The sequence below is a fragment of the Scyliorhinus torazame genome, chromosome 10 (genome assembly GCF_047496885.1).
Source record: "Scyliorhinus torazame isolate Kashiwa2021f chromosome 10, sScyTor2.1, whole genome shotgun sequence".
NCBI classification, from domain to species: Eukaryota; Metazoa; Chordata; class Chondrichthyes; order Carcharhiniformes; family Scyliorhinidae; genus Scyliorhinus; species Scyliorhinus torazame.
Genome location: NC_092716.1, coordinates 195,156,604 through 195,181,068, shown reverse-complemented (window position 1 = coordinate 195,181,068; position 24,465 = coordinate 195,156,604).

Below are 24,465 nucleotides of genomic sequence, written 5' to 3'. Positions count from 1 at the left end.
CCGAGGTTTGCTGATGCCAAGCTGGACACACTGTTGGATGCCATGGAGGAGAGGCGGGACACTCTGTTCCCCATGGTGGGAAGGAGGCTGCCACCCTCAAATGTCAACTGGGCCTTGGCGGAGGCTGAAGGGGCCATGATCGTCATGGGACCGACCACCAGGAACGGCCAGCAGTGCAGGAAGAAGTTGCACAACTTCCTCAAGGCAGCTAAGACGAGTCACCATCACTGTTCCCCGTCCCAACCCCATCCCATATACCACACACCTATCAGCCCCCTCCCCCCCACACCCTCCAACACGGCTCCCACAAGGCGGACCAGTCGGCAGTGCTTGGTGAGGATGAGCACCCCTCAGTCCAGCCAGGGTGTGCCACCACCACCATCGTGCCCATGGGATTAGAAAGGGGCTGGCATGGACAAGATGGGCCGAAAGGCCTTCTGCTGTGCTGTAACTTTTCTATGATAAGCCAAGTATAATCCTGAACCACTGTTGTGGGTGTGGGTGGTCACCATTTTAAAATGCTATCGGCATTTGGCACCAAGAGTGGGCATGTCTTGTACCTCTTCACAACACCCTATAACGCCTGCTTGATCCCTTGTGGTCAGTTATAATGTACCAATAAACTAAAATTTGTGGGGTGAAAAATTGGGGTTCACTATTAATAATAATAATAATCAATGTGAATATAGCTATAAGTAAACCTATACATTGAGTGCATCTGGCCCCTTGCTGGTGGTGAAACTAATGTTTGCACCCCGGGCTGGCAGATCCATACAAATCTGTCATTTGCATGGATTTTGATATCATTAGCAGGTTCATGCTTCATGCTCCACCCATCTGTGATGCTCCGCCCCTCTGTAGCCATCTGGGATGGCCACTTACAACTAAGGACAGAGAAACTCGCAAAGCCTAGCGGGTAAAATGGACAAGGCAAGACTCAGGCAGGCTCAGAGCCTTAAATGCATATTCGTAAGCAAGAAGTCCAGACGGTATCGAAACTCCAATCAATTAGCATTTTGATGGGGCCGATTAGTATTTGATAGGCCCATCTTCACCAAAACAAAGGACTGGTACTCGAGCGACCGGTACAGTCCCAGGCATTTCGACGCCACTCCCTGTTCAGGGGAAGCATAAACAACAGGGTCAGTGACCGCTTGGGACACGCCCAGCCATCCAGATCCCCGCCCACTTATTGGCTAAGGAATCGAACAGAGTGAACAGGGATCACCCAATTAGTAAGCCCCAAATCGAAGGACCGCCCAAAAGAGCGCAAAATCCCCCGAGTATAAGAAGAAGAGTTCGCCATATGTTCACTCTCTCTTGGACCTGGCGCCCCGGCCACGACCATCTCCAATTGCAGCAACACCAGAAGGGAGTCCAAGTTCAACGCTCGTTACCAGACGGATGAGCCCAGCTGAGCAGCAGTTACTTCTCCAGACTTAATAGTTCCAGAATCAGACAGCGGCCACTGTTCCTCTGACCTGGGTGCCTGAAGTTAAGTATAGGTTGCCTTAGTTGATAAGTGTAGTTAACTAGTAGTGTTTATGTTGCATGACTAATTGTGTGTAACTAAAGTACCCTTGACCTTGAACTAACTAACTGGTGTTTGGCTCTTTGATCGATAGCCGGTTGAAACTTGTGGTGGTATCATTCGATACCTGCCGACTCTGAGCATTAGAACATAGATAGCAAACGAAAGGAGGGCAAACTCACTGATTGCCATAATTGGGACAGAGCCATAGAAAAGACAGAGGAAAAGAAAAGGCAACACCTCTTCGGTGGAAGTCATACAAATTGAAGCAAGCATTTACAAGTGGGGCATGGGCGCTATGGCTGTTGAGGGGAAGCAAGAAGGAAAGAAAACTCTTTAAAACGCTCCAAAATTGTCAGGCTTGCTGGGGGTATGGGATGGCTGTCTGGGACGGAGGGAGTAGCGGGGAGCGACTTGATGTCAAGTCCGTGTAGTCGGAATGTCCCTCTTGGGATCGTGTGGCCTGTCTTAGACCATTGCTGAAGTCTGTGTTTTAAAAGCACACCTTTGGTGCTACTTCCAGTCCCCTGTTCACATGCTGATTGCTCACTATGTCCTGCAAATGCTCTGAGAGCCTCTGGTTATCTGGAAGCTCACCCAGGCCACCCCTCTGGAAACTCTCATACCCCAGCTGTATCATCATGGGACGGGTGTGGCCAAGCTCGATCACCGTCCCACCGGTTGCTGGCACTACATCAGGAGTGCAGCACCATTGCAGGAGAAGCAGGGTGTGGTAGTATGTATTGGGGGTCATGTGGGACTGGAAGCCCTAATGTCATTGGCTGACAGATCCCGGGTCCTAGTTGGCCGTTGACCTCATACTCCGCCCTGAAGGCGAAGTATAAGAAGCCGGTGCCTTCCCCCGCAGGCCAGTTTACTATCGGGCTGCTGGGGAACAGACACGCTTAATAAAGCCTCATCGACTTCACTCTATTCGTCTCACGGAGTCTTTGTGCGCCACACAGGGTAATAGCAGACCTCATCCCAAACAAAGGACACATGCACCATCCCTGGCACACTGCCCCTCTCAGGGCAGATGCCTTACCAGTGACACTATCGGCTAGCCCACCCCTCAGGACCATGAGTAGCCTGCAAGCATTGCCTGCCCATCACTCCCCATCTCCCATCCATCCTGCCCCTGGTCATGTTGTCACAACATGTGTGCCACACTCAGGATCTACATCACACTGCAGCTAAGCTCCCAACAGACGCACGCCTCCCTCACTCACCCTCATCTGTAGGGTCTGCTCACACACAAGCCTCTAAGCATGGAGGCAATTGGTGGCACACAGTGACCTTCTCCACCGCACAACCAGGTACCACCCTGCTGTTGGATAAAACACGGCCCACCCAGTGAGGAGTTAGGGGCATGTTTTGAGGGTAGCACAGCAATACAACTCAGGGTCACCATGTAGCCTGTTGGATTTGGTGGGCAAGGAAATACTTGTATTGCTAACATTTCTGTCTCCCTCCCCCCAACCCCGATAGACAGGCAGCGTGCATGACGCATATATCCTGGCGCACTCTGACGTTCCTGACACCTTCGAGGTGCTCCTTCAGGTACGGGGTTGGCTCTTGGGCAACAAGGGTTACCCGCTGAGGACTTGGCTCATGACACCTGTCCGGAGGTACCAGACCGCGTGGAGACCTGTTATAATGACAGCTATGCAGCAACCAGGAGCGTCATTAGGCAATCCATCGCCTTGCTGAAGATGCACTTTTGGTGCCTGGACTGCTCACGTGGGGCTTTCCAAAATAGCCTCAGGAAGATTCTAGAGCATTGTGCTGGCCTGCTGCTTCCTGAACAACATCGCACAGCAGAGGGGTGGCATGCTGGAGCAGGAGGAAGAACATCTGACGAGGCGGATGAGGAAGGTGTCCAGGATGAACTGGGCGTGGAGCTTAGGCTAGCAGGGCCAACTTTGTGATCAAGGGCCGTCACACACGGGATGGGAGTGGTGTCAGGGGCACAGACATGGTGACTCACCGAGCTGCCCTCAGGAGGGCACTCAGATTTTTGCGGCACTGGGTTCCAGTCATCGTCACGAGTCTGGCAGCATGGACTGCCTCTGCCACCTCCTCCCAGGCACAGTGAGATTCAGCTCACCAGCAGGAAAGTTTCCTCGCAAATCGGGGCACCCCAATCTCCCCTCCCCTCCCCTTTCAGGCCCTCACTCCATTTTTGTGACACCCCCTCACCCCTCCCAACTTTGTGGAGGCACCCAGGAACTCCCTCTCACACCCCTCTACCGGCCTGACCCCTGGCAGTGTCAACCTGGCGCCCAGGCACCCTGGCACTGCCAGCATGGCACCACGGCAGCACCACTGGCTCCCTGGCAGTGCCACCAAGGCACCTTAGTGGTAGTGTGCCTGGGTGGCTCTATCAAGGGCCCGGGTGCCTGTGGGAGTGCTCGAGTTTTACCCTGTCCTCTACTATGTGGGGGTCCCCAATGGCCTGAGGGACCCTCCCCGGAGCCGTTACACCTGGTCCACTTTTGTGTGGACCAGTACTAAACTCCTCCCAGGCAAGGTCTCCCAGGCACGGCCCTTGAGTCCTAGGAGCCGGAAGAATCCGGTGAGATCCAGATCGTGATGCCTCACGAGATTTTGTTAAATCCCACGAGACGTTTCAAAACTCGTGAATCTCGTGGGAGGCCTCTCATGAGATTCAACGGCCTTGTCCCAAAACCTAGGTTGGGGTGTTGAGATCGCTGAATCGCACCCTTAGTCCCCAAACTGTGAACCCCAGCCATGGTTTTTGTGCTTGGAAAAATGGGGTAATCTTATATGGCAAGTCAACTTATATGCCCCCATTTATAGTAATTCAGGAGAAACATCTTTACACAGAGCGCAGTCAGAATAAGGAGCTCGCTACCATGCAGAGTAGTTGAAGTGAATAGCATTTAAGTTTAAGGAAAAACTGGACAAACACATCAGGGTAAAAGGAATAGAAGGGTCTGTTGATGGGGAAAGGATGGCCCCTATGGTCTGAGTTTTGCGTGAATGAAGAGATAGGTCCTGGCAGCATAGGACAGACTTGGTGGGACAGCCTGACTGAGATCCATAAAAAGAGTTTGACTAAGGTTCGCAAGCCGATGGCAATCGTGTCCTGTCTAGCACAATTGTGAGGCACAGAGGAGGTCGTGAGGACGCTCCACAAGCAGCTTGAGGAGAAAGAGAGAAGTCGAGAGGGAGATATCAGTGAAAGCGAGAGATTAAATGTGCAGCTCTGGGAGCAGTTAGCGACGAAGGACAAGGAAATGGATGATGTCAAGAGAGCACATCAATCCTGTCTCGCCCACCTTAGCAGCTTCCAAATCCAGTACGATAAGGCCTACCAGGACACATAATGTGCTGTAATGGTAAGAGAAGAGACAGAGAATCAGGTACAGCAGTTAAAGAAGCAGTGCGATGATCTAAAGGCAGCCCTCCGAGCACTCCACAGTTCCACCACGGAACAGAGGCAGAGTTCGGTGGATCATGCCAAATGCAGGCAGCAAATTGAAAGGTTGCAATCCCTGCTATCAGTTCAAAATGGGTTTAGAGACACCTTTGGCCCACAGCTAGACCAGGAAGACGGCCCCGATTGGCAGGAACTCAGTGAAACGGCCCAACGGTACGTAAGCGAGACCGAGAATCAAAATAGAGTCACCACATGACCACCCAACACAACACCCCCAGCCCGGATACTACACCACATACACACCCAGCCACTGATACCCCCACATGGTGTGAGAATCTCGTTAAGTGGTATTCACTGTCCTACACAGTGGAAGCCTTACTAGTGATAACCATATTGTACAGTGTCATTCAGACAATCAGATTGCGGAAATGGAGGAGGAGAGCCTCCCACCCTCCAGTATACACCTTTAGAGCCCCTTTCCTCAGACTCCAGTAAACCCCACACTCTTTCTGAACCTTCCTCTTTAATACATTTCACGATTGTTGTTCTTGTTAATAAAGTTACTTCTCTGAATGTGAATGATAGTGATAGGAAGAAATGTGATGCTGCTATCGGATTATTTTTGTATTTAAGGTAAGTTCTTTGATTGTTAAATAGCAGCATGAGTGTAGTCTTATTAGAGACAGTTAGAGGTTCCCCTTTTACTGAATGTTAAATGGCCCCTTAGAAATTCTTAGATATGTGTTGTTTAGGGAAAATTAGGTAAATGTTTTTGGACCCGTAGGACAGAGTATGGTAGAACCTGTCCTTGGTTAAGGGTACCCGGAATTTCAGAGAACAATGAAGACCCAGTATTGTGATCCTTCACGCTTCGCATTGAGGATCAAGAGGACGGAGTGTAGACATTTGGGATGGCCACTTCCAACAAGGTACAGAGAAACTCGCAAAGCTTGGCGGGTAAAATGGATAAGCCAAGCCTCAGGCAGGCGCAGAGACTGAAATGCATATTCGTAAGCAAGACGTCCAGACGGTATCGAAACTCCGTCCAATTAGCATTGTAATGGGGCCGATTAGCATTTGATGGCCCATCTTCACCAAAACAAAGGACTAGTACTCAAGCAACCGGGACAGTCCCAGACATTTCGGCGCCACTCCCTGTTCAAGGGAAACGCAAACAACAGGGTCAATGACCGCTTGGGACACGCCCAGTCATCCAGATCCCTGCCCACTTATTGGCTAAGGAATCGAACAGAGTGATCAGTGATCCCCAATTAGTAAGGCCCAAATCGAAGGACCGCCCAAAAGAGCGCGAAAACCCCCTGAGCAAAAGAAGAAGAGTTCACCATATGTTAGCTCTCTCTTTGTCTTGGTACCCTGGTCACGGAAACACCAAAAACAAGTACAAGTTCAACGCCCGCTACCAGACGGATGAGCCCAGCTGAGCAGCAGTTACTCCTTCGAACCCAATAGATCCAGAATCGAACAGCGGCCACCGTTTTCTGACCTAAGCCGGGTGCCCAAAGTTAAGTACAGGTTGTCTTAGTCGATAGGTGTTGTTAACTAGTTTATGTTGCATGACTAATTGTGTGTGAATAAAGTACCCTTGACCTTGAACTAACTAACTGGTGTTTGGCTCTTTGATTGATAGCTGGTTGAAACTTGTGGTGTCATTTGATACCTGGCGACTCTAAGCATTAAGACATAGATAACACAGAAAGACGGGCAAACTCACTGATTGCCATAATTGGAACAGAGCCACAGAAAGACAAAGCAAAAGAAATGCGCAACACTAGCTGCCGGGAGAATCTGGGGCGAGATTCTCCGACCCCCCGCCGGGTCGGAGAATCGCCGGGGGCTGGCGTGAATCCCGCCCCCGCCGGTTGCCGAAGTCTCCGGCACCAGAGATTCGGCGGGGGCGGGAATCGCGCCGCGCCGGTTGGCGGGCCCCCCCGCTCGATTCTCCGGCCCGGATGGGCCGAAGTCCCGCCGCTAAAATGCCTGTACCGCCGGCATAAATTAAACCACCTACCTTACCGGCGGGACAAGGTGGCGTGGGCGGGCTCCGGGGTCCTGGGGGGGGTGCGGGGCGATCTGGCCCCGGGGGGTGCCCCCACGGTGGCCTGGCCCGCGATCGGGGCCCACCGATCCGCGGGCGGGCCTGTGCCGTGGGGGCACTCTTTTCCTTCCGCCTCCGCCACGGTCGCCACCATGGCGGAGGCAGAAGAGACTCCCTCCACTGCGCATGTGTGGGAAGCTGTCAGCGGCTGCTGACGATCCCGTGCATGCGCCGCCCGGAGATGTCATTTCTGCGCCAGCTGGCGGGGCACCAAAGGCCTTTTCCGCCAGCTGCCGGGGCGGAAATTCGTCCACCGCCGACCTAGCCCCTCAACGTTGGGGCTCGGCCCCCAAAGATGCGGAGCATTCCGCACCTTTGGGGCGGCGCGATGCTCGTCTGATTTGCACCGTTTTGGGCGCCAGTCGGCGGACATCGCGCCGTTTCCGGAGAATTTCGCCCCTGGTGTCTGGGTATTTAAATGAGCCCTATGGGCAGAGGGTGTGATCCAGATCATGATGCCTCACAAGATTTCGTTAAATCCCACGAGACATTTCGAAACTCGTGAATCTCGTGGGAGGCCTCTCATGAGATTCAATGGCTTTGTCCCAACATCTAGTTTAGGGTGTTGAGGCCGCTGAATCGCACCCTTAGTCCCCAAACAGTGAACCCCAGCCATGATTTTTGCGGTTGGGAAAATGGGGTCATCTTAGATGGCAAGTCAACTTATATGCCCCCATTTATAGTAATTCAGGAGAAACATCTTTACACAGAGCACAGTCAGAATAAGGAACTCACTACCATGCAGAGTAGTTGAAGTGAATAGCATTTAAGTTGAAGGAAAAACTGGATAAACACATCAGGGTGAAAGGAATAGAAGGGTCTGTTGATGGAGTTGGATGAAGAGGGATGGGCGGACGCTCATGTTGAGGATCAGCATGAACCAGTTGAGTTGAGTGTCCTGTATCTCTGCTGCACATTCTATGTAATGTGCAACTTGCATCGATCAAGCAGTTGAGCTGATCTTTCAGAAAGGCTATCAATCTGAGACTTTAACTCTGTTTCTTTTCCGCTTCTCTCTCCACAGGTGCGGCCTTACCTGCTGAGAATTTTCAGCATTTTCTGTATTTTTAATTAATCACTCATTATTTGCAGAGCCAGACAGAGCAGAAATTGGTTGAAATTGGTGACACAATAAAGCTTCACTTCAAAACTAATCATTTGGTTGTGAAGCACTTTGGAAAATCCAAAGAGAATTCAAATGTTTTGTCGGTGTGCAAGACCTTTCCTATTTCTCCTTCCCTTTATTCACTTGGAGGTCCACCTCATTGAAACTGGCTACTGAGTCATTTATAAGTGGGCCTTGAATCCTTTAGTTGCAACGGGAGACGGCTATTCCAGATGGTTTGGGATTCGTGCTCAGCTATCTTGGTGTTTGTGAATGTGTATTTCTTACAGTCTTACTGGAGCGCGTCACCCCACAATTACATAATTGAATCTCTGACAAATGAGTTTTACATCTGTCCTTTGATGGATCCTAGAAGTGAAATATAATTCTGCCAGTGCTTGATTGTCAGTCAGCTTAAGAAGTAATCATTTCCAATGTCTCATTGTTAAATCGTTCTCATCATTCAAATTTCCTCTGATGGAGCTGATGGCAGAGCTGCACTGTTCAGGGGTGATTGCAGGAATCACACTGCTTCACGCTAGGGGCAGTCGAAATCTGAAGCTCTCGTCCCCAAAAACTGTTATGGATGAATGAAATGAAAATCGCTTATTGTCACAAGTCGGCTTCAAATTAAATTACTGTGAAAAACCCGAGTCGCCACATTCCGCACCTGTTCGGGGAGGCTGGTACGGGAATTGAACTTGCGCTGCTGGTCTGCCTTGGTCTGCTTTAAAAGCTAGCTGTGCTAAACCAGCCCCAATGCGAGATGAGGACTTATGGATGAGGATCAATTGAAAATTTCAAAATTGTGATTGAGACGTTGTTGTCTGACAAGGGTATTTATGGGTTAAGGAACCATGTTGGATGTAGATTAGTCATGAGTCATGATTTAGTTGGAGGGTGTATTCAAGGGGCAGAATGGACTCTTTTTGTTCCTATTTCCCTATATTCCTATTTTTAATGGTTTGGGAAATTATAAGATGACATAAGGTGATTTTATTTTTCACTGCAAACCTCTGGCAGGGAGCGTCACACGTTGAGAGCATATGTTGCAAATGTATCCATGATTGATCAATCCTCTCCCACCTGCCTAGCAAAGCCAGAACATTCTCCCGAGCATGCAGCTTTCAGATGAAGTTTTTTTTTCCCGGTATGAAGTTCAAGGAAAATAATTAGATGACTTCAAGAACATTGTCAAGTCTGCATTTACAAACATCCCGGTGCGGAATGAAGCGTAGCAGAAATTAGGCAGATGCAGGAAAGGGAAGACTGTTAAGATTATGCCATTCCTGCAAAACAATTTACTTGGAGCCTCAACAATATTCCTCATGGATGCCAATAATGATCCCAGCTCATTAAGTGATGCATCATAAATCACAATTCAGAACAGAAGAGATATAATTTGTCTGAGATGACTGCTGCTGCTCTTGCCCTTACTTATTGCTTTGCTCGGTTCTCCTATTTGGAAAGCTGCTGAAATCGGGTGTGTTGTCTCCATGAAGGGAAGGGGAGGGATGTCTTGAATTTGCATTGAGAGCTGCAGTTGACCATGGCTCAAATTCTAAGGACGGAATTCTCACTCCCCACGCCGGGTGGGAGAATTGCCGGGTCGGCGCCCGTGTCCTGCCACGCTGCCCCGACACCCGCATGTGATTCTCCCACCCCCCCAAACCGTGGCGTTGAGAATCACGGCTGGCCGCTCGGAGAATCGGCGCTTGCCGTTTGCAACGGGCGAGCGGCGATTCTCCGGCCCGGATGGGCCGAGCGGCCTGCCCAACACGACGGGTTCCCGCTAGCACCGTCCACACCTGGTCGCTGCCGGCGGGAACAGCGCGGGAACACTGGGGGGTGGCCTGTGGGGGGGGGGAGGGGGTTCTTGCACCGGGGGGTGCCTCAAATGGGGTCTGGCCCGTGATCGGTGCCCACCGATCGGCGAGCCAGCCTCTCTGAAGGAGGACCTCCTTTCCACCGCCGCCTTGCAAGATCCATCCGACATCTTCTTGCAGGGCGGCCTCGGGGAGGACGGCAACCGCGCATGCGCGGGTTGGCGCCGGCCAACCAGCACATGCGTGGGTGACGTCATTTACGCAGCGCCGGCTGCGTCATTTATGCGGCACCGCTTTTACGTGGTGCCAAGGCCTGGCACACGTAAATGATGCAACACCGCTCCTAACCCTCTGGGGGCGGGAGAATAGGGGGCTGGGAGCGGACTCCGACGCCGGAGTGAAACACTCCGGTTTAAACTCCGGCGTCGGCACATAGACTCCCGATGGGAGAATTACGCCCCCTGTTCTTGCTGAAAATAAATTCGGGGCGGGATTCTCCGAACCCCGACGGGTCGGAGAATCGCCGGGTGCTGCCGTGAATCCCGCCCCCGCCGGTTGCCGAATTCTCCGGCACCGGATATTCGGCGGGGGCAGGAATCACGCCGCGCCGATCACCGAGTAGCCCCCGGCGATTCTCTGGCCCACGATGGATCGTAGTCCCGCTGCTGGAATGCCTGTCCCGCCGGCGAGACTCGGCAGCGCGGGCGGGCTCCGGGGTCCTGGGGGGGGCGCGGGGTGATCTGGCCCCAGGGGGTGCCCCCACGGTGGCCTGGCCCGCGATCGGGGCCCACCGATCCGCTGGGCAGGCCTGTGCCACGGGGGCACTCTTTTCCCTCCGCCTCGGCCACAGTCTTCACCATGGCCGACACGGAAGAGATACCCCCCCCTGCGCATCCGCGGGGATCGTATCAGCAGCCGCTGACGCTCCCGCGCACGCGTGGACTTCCGCCGCCCGGCAAAGTCCTTTCGGCCCCAGCAGGCATGGCGCCAAAGGCCTTTCCCGGTGGCCATCAAGGTGACAGTCGCCCTGAACCTTTACGCAATGGGGCCCTTCCAGACGACGAGTTGGGACCTGACCAGTATCTCACAGATGCACAGGTGCATCCGTGCTGTCACGGAGACCCTATATGCCCAGATGGATCAATACATCCACTTCAATGTGAACCGAGCCCATCATGATGCCTGGGCAGCGGGGTTCACCTCCATCGACAGATGCCCCGGATCCAGGGAGTGATCGACGGGTTGCATGACCCCTACGAGTACCTGCTGATAACAGGCCACTGTACACAAACCGAAACGGGTTCCACTCGAAAGTGCAACTGATATGTGACCATCAGCTGCGCATCATACACATCTGTGCCCGGTACACGGGCAGTGTGCATGACTCCTTCATCCTGGCACACTTGACGGTTCCTGACATGTTTGAGATACCCCCCTCCCCACCCCGCCCGGCTGTGGGGTTGGCTCCTGGGCGACAGTGGTTATCCACTGCGGTCGTGGCTGATGACACCTATCTGGAGGCCACAGACCCACGCGGAGACCTGCTACAACGACATTCATACAGCAACCAGGGGCGTGATTGAGCGGTGCTTCGATCTCCTGAAGATGCAGTTCAGGTGCCTGGACCGCTCTGGAGGGGCCGTCCAGTATGATGCTGAGAGGGCCGCCTGCATTGTGGTGGCCTGCTGTATCCTCCACAACATTGCACAGCAGAGGGGTGATGTGCTGGAGGTGGAGGAACACCAGGCCTCGTCCAATGAGGAGAATGCGTGGGAGGGAGAGGATGGAAGGACATGGACCCCAGGCAGGTATGGGATGCCGCACAGCGTGTGAGCCAGGGCCAACGTGCATGGGACGCTCTGATTGCCTCCAGGTTCACTGACTAGGAGGGGGGTTAGAGGGAGGGGATAGACCGGGAATGAGGATGCTTGGCACCCGTGGCACGGGGAACCGCAACTTAGCGGGGTCTAATTTCCTCGCCGGCTGTCGAGCTCCACCTCGGCGATCTCCCTTTCCTTTGGGCCGTCAACCACGCCCAGTGCCCTCTGCCCTGGAACGGTGAGGGGTTGAAGATCCGGCGGTCTCCGTCCTTTCTTCTCCCGCTCAAGACGGTTGTGTGCGGCCTTCTCCTGAGGTGGGGGGGAACACGCACACATAAAACCACAGTTTTAGACAGTCGCGCATGCAGCCAGTGGGTGGGTAGTTGGCAGCCTCAGTGACCAGTGCACCCGGCCATGACAGCCGGTATGGGTGCTGGCATGTGTTGCAGGGTGGGGGTTTGGCCTCCATCAGGGGGGAGGGGAGTGGCGGGGGGGGGGGGGTTAATGGTTTGTGGGAGGGGGGTTGGTGCCAAGAGTATAATGTTGCCTACTCACCCTGGCCACCCGAAGGAGGTCGTGCAGCTTATTTCAGCACTGTTGGCTGGTCTGGATGACTTTGCCCACGACACCTGCAACCAGGCACGGCGAACAGCAGCGGCTGACAGCATCCTTCCCAGGCTGGGGTATAGGGTCACCTTACTCTCCTCCACCGCATCCAGAATGGTCTCCCGCTTGACATCCATGAATCTTGGGGCTACTCTCCTCGGTGCTATCTTGTTGGCTGGGATGGTGTGGCGGGTTGAATGCGTATAAGCGGTCGCAGCTTGTCAGCTTCCTGAGTGTCAGTCACGAAACTGGTGAATCCGGCACCATTTCTCATTAGAATTGATTGTGTTCCACTTGGCGCCGGGGCTAGCCCCTAAACAGTAGCGGAATCATAGAACATAGAGCATAGAACATAGAACATGCAGTGCAGAAGGAGGCCTTCGGCCCATCGAATCTGCACCGACCCACTTTAAGCCCTTACTTCCACCCTATCCCCGTAACCTAATAACCCCTCCTATCTTTTTTGGTTACTAAGGGCAATTTCTCATGGCCAATCCACCTAACCTACACGTCTTTGGACTGTGGGAGGAAACTGGAGCACCCAGAGGAAACCCACACAGACACGGGGAGAACGTGCAGACTCCGCGCAGTGCCCTAGCGGGGAATCGAACCTGGGACCCTGGTGCTGTGAAGCCATAGTGCTAACCACTGTTTTACCATGCTGCCCCATGCAGGGCTATGGGTTGGTCCCTGTGTGGCGGCAGTTTTGCTGTCGTGGAACTCCACGAATTCTGCGTCGGCATTAATACTTGAAACGGAGAATCCCGGCCTCTTTCTCATTCTCAGCCTGATTCGCTGCTGTTTTCCAATTGTCACATTCTTTCCCTCTCATCTCTCACTACCTCTTACTCTTTCTCACTCTGTCTTTTCTGCCTTTCTCTCATTTTGTCACTTCTTTCTCTCTTACTCTGCATTTCTTGCTTCGTCTTTCTGTCCCTCTACATCGCCTTCTGTCTCTCTGTCTATCTGCCTGTATATTCCATCTCTCTGCCTTGCCCTCTCTTCTGACTCTCTTTCTCTGAGTTTCTCCCTCTGTGTCTCTGGGCGGGATGTTCTGGTTCTGCCTGCCGTGACTGGAAATTTCTAACTGAGGTCAACAAACCTTTCAATGGTAAGTTAAATTGTCCATCCCACCCATGACTGACTATTCCTGGGGTGGGCATGATTAGAAAATGTACCCCTTTGTTTATCTGTCTCTTTCTCTCTCCTTCTCTCTGGCTTTTCCTCTTGCCTTGTTTCTTTTGTCACTAGAGCAAACGGTTAGTTTAGGAAAAAGTGGGACCTGTCAGAGATGAAGGAGGGAACTTGGGCGAAATTCTCCGTTATCGGCGGAAACTCCGCCGATCGGCGCAAAAAACGGCGCAAATCCCACTTGCGTCACGTCATAAAAATGGGCCGATAGTCTGCGGCCCGAAATGGGCTAGCAGCGACGTAACGGGATCCGCGCTTGCGCAGTGGTTCACGCCGTGCAGCGCGAATGACGGCTCATAAGGCCGCGCAGCTCCCCCCCACCCGACCGGAACAGCCGACCGCAACACCCGACTTGATGGCTGGCCGTCGCTCAGCCCCGAGGTTCGAGTCACGCGATGTGGAGGCGCTCCTGGATGCGGTGGAGCAGAGGAGGGACGCCCTGTATCGCGGGCACGGCCGCAGAGTTGCCCCACGCCACTGCCGGCGTCTGTGGAGGGAGGTGGCAGAGGCCGTCACCGCTGTGGCCCTAACACCACGGACAGGCACCCAGTGCCACAAGAAGGTGAACGACCTCGTCAGAGCAGGCAGGGTGAGCCTCCCCCATATCCCCCATATCCCCTCTCCCCCAAATCCCCCCCTCCCCCATATCCCCCCTCCCCCATATCCCCCCGTCCCCCATATCCCCCATATCCCCCATATCCCCCCTCCCCCATATCCCCCCCTCCCCCATATCCCCCATATCCCCCTCCCCATATCCCCCATATTCCCCCCTCCCCCATATCCCCCCTCCCCCATATCCCCCATATCCCCCCTCCCCCATATCCCCCATATTCCCCATATCCCCCCTCCCCCATATCCCCCATATTCCCCCCCCATATCCCCCCTCCCCATATCCCCCATATCCCCCCTCCCCCATATCCCCCATATTCCCCCCTCCCCCATATCCCCCCTCCCCCATATCCCCCCTCCCCCATATCCCCCATATCCCCCTCCCCCATATCCCCCATATCCCCCCTCCCCCATATCCCCCCTCCCCATATCCCCCCTCCCCCGTATCCCCCATATCCCCCCTCCCCCATATTCCCCATACTCCCCCCTCCCCCATATCCCCCTCCCCCATATCCCCCATATTCCCCCCTCCCCCATATCCCCCCTCCCCCATATCCCCCCTCCCCCATATCCCCCATATCCCCCTCCCCCATATCCCCCATATTCCCCCCTCCCCCATATCCCCCCTCCCCCATATCCCCCATATTCCCCCCTCCCCCATATCCCCCATATTCCCCCCTCCCCCATATCCCCCCTCCCCATATCCCCCTCCCCCATATTCCCCCCTCCCCCATATCCCCCCTCCCCCATATCCCCCATATCCCCCCTCCCCCATATCCCCCATATTCCCCCCTCCCCCATATCCCCCCTCCCCCATATCCCCCCTCCCCCATATCCCCCATATCCCCCATATTCCCCCCTCCCCCATATCCCCCCTCCCCCATATCCCCCCTCCCCCATATCCCCCATATCCCCCCTCCCCCATATCCCCCATATTCCCCCTCCCCCATATCCCCCCTCCCCCATATCCCCCACCCCCATATCCCCCATATTCCCCCCTCCCCCATATCCCCCCTCCACCATATCCCCCATATTCCCCCCTCCCCCATATCCCCCCTCCCCATATCCCCCATATCCCCCCTCCCCCATATCCCCCCCATATCCCCCCTCCCCCATATCCCCCCTCCCCCATATTCCCCATATCCCCCCTCCCCCATATCCCCCCTCCCACATATCCCCCCTCCCCCATACCCCCCATATCCCCCCTCCCCATATCCCCCCTCCCCCATATCCCCCCTCCCCCGTATCCCCCATATCCCCCCTCCACCATATCCCCCATATTCCCCCCTCCCCCATATCCCACATATCCCCCCTCCCCCATATCCCCCCCTCCCCCATATCCCCCCTCCCCCATATCCCCCATATCCCCAAGTGAATCCAGCCCTAACCTTAACCTCTGCAATGCACGCGCAACCGATGGCGTGCATTCATATACCTGCCTAACACTGTTGCCTTTTACCCCTGCCACCACCCCCCCCCCCCAGGAGAAGCGCGCACACAACAATAGGGAGCATGTGAGGACTGGAGGAGGGCCCGCTGATGAGAGGCCACTGACCGTACACGAGGAAAGGGCCCTGGCGGACCTGAAGACCGGGAGGTTGCTGATGCAGAGGTCGGGGCCCCACGAGCAAGTGAGCCACCAACAGCCCGTCCCCATATCCCCCCTCCCCTATATCCCCCTCTCCCGTATCACCTGATCACTGCCTGATGTCTAACCGTGCATGCTTCATTGTGTATCGCAGGACCAAACGTCCAGGCACCCATCCCCGCAGATGCAGACCGCCCGCAGGATGCCCCTCGGAGACCACGGGAGACGGAGGGACCCGCACCCTCCAGCATGCGACGCCCGCAGGATGCCCCTCGGAGACCACGGGAGACGGAGAGACCCGAACCCTCCAGCATGCGACGCCCGCAGGATGCCCCTCGGAGACCACGGGAGACGGAGAGACCCGAACCCTCCAGCATGCGACGCCCGCAGGGTGCCCCTCGGAGACCACGGGAGACGGAGAGACCCGGACCCTCCAGCATGCGACGCCCGCAGGATGCCCCTCGGAGACCACGGGAGACGGAGAGACCCGGACCTTCCAGCATGCGACGCCCGCAGGATGCCCCTCGCACACCACGGGAGACGGAGAGACCTGGAGCAACAGGGAGACGACACCCCCGTCACGTGCGGGAGCGACCACCCAGCGATGAGGGGGGCAGCCACAGGTCCCCGTCACATCCGAGCCAGGACACCACTACCCAGGACACCACTATCCAGGACACCCCTACCCGGGACACCACTACCCAGGACACCCCTACCCGGGACACCACTACCCGGGACAGCACTACCCGGGACAGCACTACCCGGGACAGCACTACCCGGGACAGCACTACCCAGGACACCCCTACCCGGGAAGACGAAATACCGGACAGTGACTCAGAGTGGATGGGTGGAGACGAACCCCCACCCCAAAGTGCCATGGACTCAGAGTGGGACGAAGAGCACGACACAACGCCACTGCTGTCACCAACACCCTCCACCATCGCAGAAACACTCACCACGGTTGGGCACTTTAGTGATGAGGCGTCTGGTACACTCACTGGTGCGCACAACACAGCCGTCCCGGTACAGCAGGTGGAGGTAGGAGCAGCAGAGGGACCGGGCGGTCGGAGGGCAGCCCAGGCCAAGCGAACATCTGCCGCCCAGATGGATCCCGGGTTCCTGCAGTTACCACACCCACACATAGATCCGATGCAACCACCGACACGGAGACGAGCGAATAGGGTGACGGGTGGCTTGCGGCGGCTGCAGTCGCAGGTGGAGGAGTCCACCCGCGTCCAGGAGCTGGGAGTGGTCCCGGTCATGCGTGCCACCCAGGCTGACACCGCACGGGTGGCGTCCGCGGTGGAGGCAATGGGTGCGACGGTGTCAGACATGGGGAACGGTTTGCGAGGCCTGGGGCCTTCCGTGCAGGCGGCGTCTGTGGCCCAGGAAATGGCTGCCCTCTCACAGGAGGCCATGAGCCAGTGCCAGCGCCAGATGGCAGAGGCGCTCAACGCCATAGCCCAGTCTCAGCAGGCCATGGCCCAGTCTCAGCAGGCCATGGCCCAGTCTCAGCAGGCCATAGCCCAGTCTCTGCAGGCCATGGCCCAGTCTCTGCAGGCCATGGCCCAGTCTCAGCAGGCCATCGCTGAGGGCATCGGCGCCAGTGGCCATGTGCGAGCTGGCGTCGCACTGTCGCAGACAGGGTTCGACAACCCCCTGGGCTCCATGGCTGCAAACCTGCAGACCCCTGTCGATACCAGCACGGGCCTCCAGGACTGGCAGCGCCAGATGTCGGGGGCGCGTCGGATGGCCAGTCCGTTCGCATCCCCCACCCATGTAGAGGCCTGGGGGCCATCGGGCACCCCGAGGGAGGAGGAGGTGGTGTGGTCCGTCCCGGCTCCCTCTGTAGGGGAGGTCCCGGTACACCGCGACACCTCGGACTCCCCCCCTTCCGTCCCAGGTGCATCGGGTGGGCAACGGGCAGGACAGGCTGGCAGCTCGCCATCCCAGTCGCCCGGGCCGCAGCCTGGCCCATCTAGGCCAGGACGCCCCAGGAAACGGCCGCCAAAGGGATCCAGTGTCAGAGGGCAGGAATCACAGGAGTCCACCTCCAGTTCTGCTGTACCGTCTGGGGAACCACGTAGACGTAGTCAAAGGGCCCGTAAGGCCAAACAATTAGACACTGAGTAAGTTGGCACGGGTGCAGAGCACAGATGAGTTTTAGGCGCTAGGGCACGTGCATGAACTCCTTTGGTTATTAAAGTCAATGTTACACCTACCGAAGCTGCCTTTGTGCTCTGTCCAAAGTGTGCGGGGGTGTCATGTACGTTGGGCGCAAGTGTGTGTGTGAGGGGTGGTCTTACCTCAGCCCCAGGTGAGTCTGCCCCCTTCCCCCTGGGCCGCCATCAACATCCCCCGGGCAGAGGACGGGACCGTGCGCTGCAGTGTCACAGCCGCATGCAGGGATGGTCCGGGTGGATGGTGGTACTGTGGCCATGGGTCAGACATAGTCCAACGATGTAGAGCCAGGAGCTCATCGGAGGCGGGTTGTCATCATTCTCCATGGCCCGCGATAGACACGCGTCCACCCGCAACTGGGTGAGCCCGGCCCGTTGTGCCGCCGGTGGATCGGCAATTGGGGGTGGGGGGGTGGTGTGCATGCGGGTGGGGTGTGTGGGGTTGGGGATGGGGGTGAGGGTGCTGGGTGGGTGGATGGGTGGGGGGTGTGGGTGGTCGGCTGTTGTCATGGTGTGCGGTCTGTGGCCATACTACCCAATTCCCACGCCCATCTAGTCAGTGAAGCGGGCGTCTATCAGTCTGTCCCGTGCCCGCTGGGCCAGCCGGTAACGGTGGACAGCCACCCGTCTGTGTCTACCCCGTCTGCCTTGACCATTGCCCCCATCCCCCTCATCTGGGGAGGACTGGGCCTCTTCCTGCTGCTCCTCCACTCCGCCCTCCTCTGCCTGCGGCACATTGCCCCTCTGCTGGGCTATGTTGTGCAGGACGCAGCACACCACAATGATGCGGCCGACCCTATCTGACCGGTACTGGAGGGCGCCCCCAGAGAGGTCCAGGCACCTGAAACGCATCTTCAGCACGCCAAAGCACTTCTCGATCACTCCCCTTGTCGCTACATGGGCATCATTGTAGCGGTTCTCCGCCTCATTGCGTGGCCTCCGTATAGGCGTCATCAGCCACGATTGCAATGGGTAGTAGCCCCTGTCTCCCAGCAACCAGCCCCTCAGCCGGGGATGGCGTCCCTCGAACATGCCGGGGATGGATGACCGCGACAACACAAATGGGTCGTGTACACTGCCTGGGTGACGGGCGCAGACGTGCAGGATCATCATGCGGTGGTCGCAGACCACCTGTACGTTCATCGAATAGGTCCCCTTCCTATTAGTGAACACGGCCCTGTTCTCTGCAGGTGGCCGCACGGCGACGTGCATCCCATCGATCGCGTCCTGGACCATGGGGAACCCGGCAATGGCAGAGAAGCCCACGGCCCGGGCATCTTGGCTGGCCCGGTCCACGGGGAAGCGGATGTAGCGGTGCGCCATGGCATAAAGGGCATCTGTCACTGCCCGGATGCACCGATGCACCGATGTCTGCGATATGCCGGACAGGTCCCCACTCGGTGCCTGGAATGACCCCGTTGCATAAAAGTTCAGGGCCACCGTAACCTTGACGGACACGGGGAGAGGGTGTCCCCCGCCAGTGCCACGCGGTGACAGGTGTGCCAGCAGGTGGCAGATGTGTGCCACGGTTTCCCGGCTCATCCGGAGTCTCCTCCTGCATTCCCGGTCCGTGAGGTCCTGGTATGACTGCCGGGGCCGGTACACACGGGGCGCCCTCGGGTGCCTCCGTTGCCGTGGGGCCGCGACGTCCTACTCCCACTCCTCGTCCTGTCGGTCAGGTGTCCCTCCAGCCTGGGCGGCTGCCGCCTGCCCCTCTGCGGCAGCCTGCGCCGCCTCTCTGGCACGCTCCTCCTCCTCCTCCTCCTCCTCCTCCTCATCCAGGGCAACATAGACATGAGCGGCTGCCACCACGGCGGCCAACATCGCTGGATGGTCTGAAAACATGACGGCCTGGTGGGGGGGAGGGGAACGACGACATGTCATCATTGCCCATATCCCCTCCTCCCCCCAGCCAGGTGGCATGGACCGCATGGGTCCAACTGTTGGAGGCTGGTACCTGGCCAGGTGGACCAACTCATTTGCCCTCCCATCACCCACCCCGGCACGGACCCCCCCCCCCCAACCTCCACCCCAGCACGGACCCCCTCCCCAACCCCCAACCTCCACCCCAGCACGGACCCCCCCAACCTCCACCCCAGCACGGACCCCCCCAACCTCCACCCCGGCACGGCCCCCTCCCCAACCCCCAACCTCCACCCCAGCACGGACCCCCCCCAACCTCCACCCCGGCACGGACCCCCTCCCCAACCCCCAACCTCCACCCCAGCACGGACCCCCCCCCAACCTCCACCCCGGCACGGACCCCCTCCCCAACCTCCACCCCGGCACGGACCCCCTCCCCAACACCCAACCTCCACCCCAGCACGGACCCCCCCCCAACCTCCACCCCGGCACGGACCCCCCCCCAACCTCCACCCCGGCACGGACCCCCTCCCCAACCTCCACCCCGGCACGGACCCCCTCCCCAACCTCCACACCGGCACGGACCCCCTCCCCAACCCCCAACCTCCACCCCAGCACGGACCCCCCCCCCAACCTCCACCCCGGCACGGACCCCCTCCACAACCCCCAACCTCCACCCCGGCACGGACCCCCTCCCGGCACTCCCCCGGAGCCCAGACTACTCTAACCACCCCCCCCCCCCCCCCCCCCCCCCGCCGCACACACACACAAGCCGAGACACACCTCTCCTCAGGCAATCAGTCTGCGGCCACGCCATTTCCTGCCCAGAGCCAACCCCCCAGGCCGTCACTCACCTCCTCGCTGGTCGGCGTGAGCCTGGAGCACCGGGTCACGCCGATGAAAAGGAGGTTTGATTCACGTCGACGTGAACGGTCATCACGTCGACGGGACTTCGGCCCATCCGGAAGGGAGAATATCGGCAGGCCGAAAATCGGCTGCGTTGCGCAGACCCGTGACATTCTCCGCGGCAGCGGCGCCATTAACGCCCCGCCGACTTTTCTCCCTTCGGAGACTTCGGCGGGGGCGGGGGCGGGATTCACGGCGGCCAACGGCCATTCTCCGACCCGGCGGGGGGTCGGAGAATGACGCCCCTTGTGTGAAGATGCAGAGAATATGGTAAGAGTTTGCAACAAAGCTTTTGGCCTCCGTATTCACAAAAGAAATTGATGATATGGATATAGCAATCCAAGAGGAGCAGTGTGAAATATTGGATAAAATAATTATAACAAGAGGCAAAGTGTTAAAGGAGTTGGGATCCTTGAAAATGGATAAGTCACCAGGGCCGGATGGATTGTTTCCTCGGATGTTGAAGGAGGTCAGGGAGGAAATGGCAGATGCTCTGAGGATTGTTTTCTAATCCTCACTAGACACAGGGGTGTTGCTGGAGGACTGAAGGAATGCAAATGTAGTTCTATTGTTTGAAAAGGGTACAAAGAAAATCCCAAACAATAATAGGTCGGTTTGTCTTATTTCAGTGGTGGGAAAATTGTTAGAATCAATCCTGAGACATCAGATAAACTGTCACTTAGAAAGGCATGGACTAGTCAGTGATAGTCAAAATGGCTTTTTTATAGGAAGATTATGCCGTTCAAATTTGATTGAATTATTTGAGGAAGTGACCAGAAGGATCGATGAGGGTAGTGCAATGGATGTTGTCTACATGGACTTTAGTAAAGCCTTTCACAAGGTCCCACATGGTTAACTGGTCAAAAAAGTAAAAGCCCATGGGATACAGGGTAATGTGGTGAAATGGATCCAAAGTTGCCTTGGTAACAGGAAACAAAGGGTAATGATCGATGGCTGCCCTCCCAAATGGAAAGCTTTTTCAAGCGGTGTTCCACAGGGCTCAGTATTAGGACTCCTGCTGTTTGTTTTATATATTAACGATTTAAACTTGAATGGGGGGGGCATGATTGAAAACAATTTGTAGCTGGTGCAAATATTGGCTCTGTAGTGGATAGTGTAGTGGATAGCAGTATGATAAATGACATGGATGGGTTGGTGGAGTGGGCCGTAAAGTGGCAGATGGAGTTCAACTCTGAAAAGTGTGAGGTAATGCATTTAGAGAGGTCATACAATAAATGGGAATATACTGAAAAGGACAGATGAAGTGAGACATCTTAGCATGCAAGTGCACAGGTCCCGAAAGTTTGCATTACGGTTAGATAAGATTGGAAAAAAGGCATGTGGCATTCTCTCCTTCATTGGCAGAGGTATAGAATACAAAAGTAAGGATATAATCATAGAACTGTATAAGACAGTCGTGAAGGTACAAGTGGAGTTAGCTCGATGTTTGAGATATGAGGGAGTCAAGTGTTAGGGGGTCAAGAAGGAAGGGTTAAGCTTACAATCAAATCAGCCATGATCTTGCTCTTGCTGAATAGTGCGGCAGGCTTGAGGGCCGAATGGCCACTCATGCTCCTGTTTCTTATGATATTAAGAATACTTGTGCTCATGCTCTGTTTCTCTATCCCACAATCTTTCTATCATTTGTCTGTCTTGCTTTCTGTCTCTACTCCATCTCTCACTTCCTTCTCCCATCCCTTCTGTCACATTTGTACTCATGCTTTGTCTCTCTGCTACTCTAACATACCCATGCTCTACGGTGGCCAGGCCCACGATTTTGTCTCCCAATGACCCCTTTCAGTCTCTTTATCTCTTGAACTCCTTTTCCCTCGAACCCTCTCTTTTTATCGTATGTCTCCCTGGCCAGGGCTGCCTGCTGCATTTCTCCTGGTAAATGATGATTGATAATCAGACTTCACTTATGTTTAATAACAAGTAATAGATATTGCTTGCAATTATTTTTCATTTTTATTCTGTCAGTATTCGGTCAGTAGCACGGGAGAACAGTGGTTAGCACTGTTGCTTCACAGCACCAGGGGCCTGGGATCGATTCCCGGCTTGAGTCACTGTCTGTGCAGAGTCTGCACGTTCTCCCCATGTCTGCATGGATTTCCTCCGGGTGCTCCGGTTTCCTCCCACAAGTCCCGAAAGATGTGCTTGTTAGGTGACAGCGCGGGTTCAATTCCCGTACCGGCTGAGAATTCTGAATTCTCCCTCTGTGTACCCGGACAGAATGTGGCGACGAGAAGCTTTCACAGTAACTTCATTGCAGTGTTAATGTAAGCCTACTTGTGATAATGAAAGATTATTATTATTATTAATTGGACATTCTGAATTCTCCCTTAGTGTACCCGAACAGGCGCTGGAGTGTGGCGACCAAGGAACTTTCACAGTAAGTTCATTGCAGTGTTACTGTAAGCCTACTTGTGACAATAATAAAGATTATTATTGTTAGAGAATGGAAAATGGCAAATAATAAACTTTTATGTGTTAATTGGACCTCCCAGAATATATCTGGGGCGGGATTCTCCCTTCTGGGGACTAAGTATCCACGACCCCGCCGGAAAACGGGTGAGAATCACTCTGGACTTTTTCCTCGAAGGTCCGGGGTGATTCTTCATTTACAAGGGGGCTAGCAGGGCCCCAGTGTGCGTCCGGCTGCCAGCGGGTCCTGCAGTTACGCCCGCACGGCCGCACATGCGCACAGCGGCCGCCTGCGGGTCCGCACATGCACGGGTGGCCATCTTCGCACCGGCCCCCGCGCAACATTGGGGTGCCCTACAGGAGCCCGGTGTGGAGGAACATAGGCCCCCCAAGGGATGAGCGCCCCCGCCGATCGGTAGCCCCCAATCACGGGCCTGGCCACCGTGGAGGCCCCCCCCGGAGTTGAATCCCCCACCCCCACCAGGACGGCTCCGCAGCCAGAACGTCGAGGTCCCGTTGGGTGGGACCACATGTGAACCACGCCAGCGGGCATTCGGCCCGTCAAGTGCGGAGAATCGCCCGGGCGCGCGCGTCTTGCTGGTCCACGGAGTATCGCGGAAGCGCCGTCGCACCGGATTTCCGGCGTGAACAGCTATTCTCTGCCCCCGCGCCGGGCGCGATTCTGGCACGGAGTGTCGGAGAATCCCGCCCCTGAAATTATGATGTTGTGAGAAGTTGATCGAGGTCAGCTAAAAAGGAGTCTGGCCATTTATGTGAGTTTAGTGATTTTCTAGCCTTGTATTCCCCTCAGTGCTGAAGATAAAGATAGAGTAGTTTTCGTTGATTAAAAGAGAATCCAGAACAGGGGGCGAAATTCTCCCCCAACGGCGCGATGTCCGCCGACTGGTGCCAAAAACGGCGCCAATCAGACGGGCATCGCGCCGGCCCAAAGGTGCGGAATGCTCCGCATCTTTGGGGGCCGAGCCCCAACATTGAGGGGCTAGGCCGACGCCGGAGGGATTTCCGCCCCGCCAGCTGGCGGAGATGGTGTTTGTTACCCCGCCAGCTGGCGCGGAAATGCGGCGCATGCGCGGGAGCGTCAGCAGCCGCTGACAGTTTCCCGGCGCATGCGCGGGAGTGTCAGCGGCCGCTGAAAGTTTCCCGCGCATGCCCAGTGTGGAGAGTCACTTCCACCTCCGCCATGGTGGAGGCCGTGGCGGAGGCGGAAGGGAAAGAGTGCCCCCACGGCACAGACCCGCCCGCGGATCGGTGGGCCACGATCGCGGGCCAGGCCACC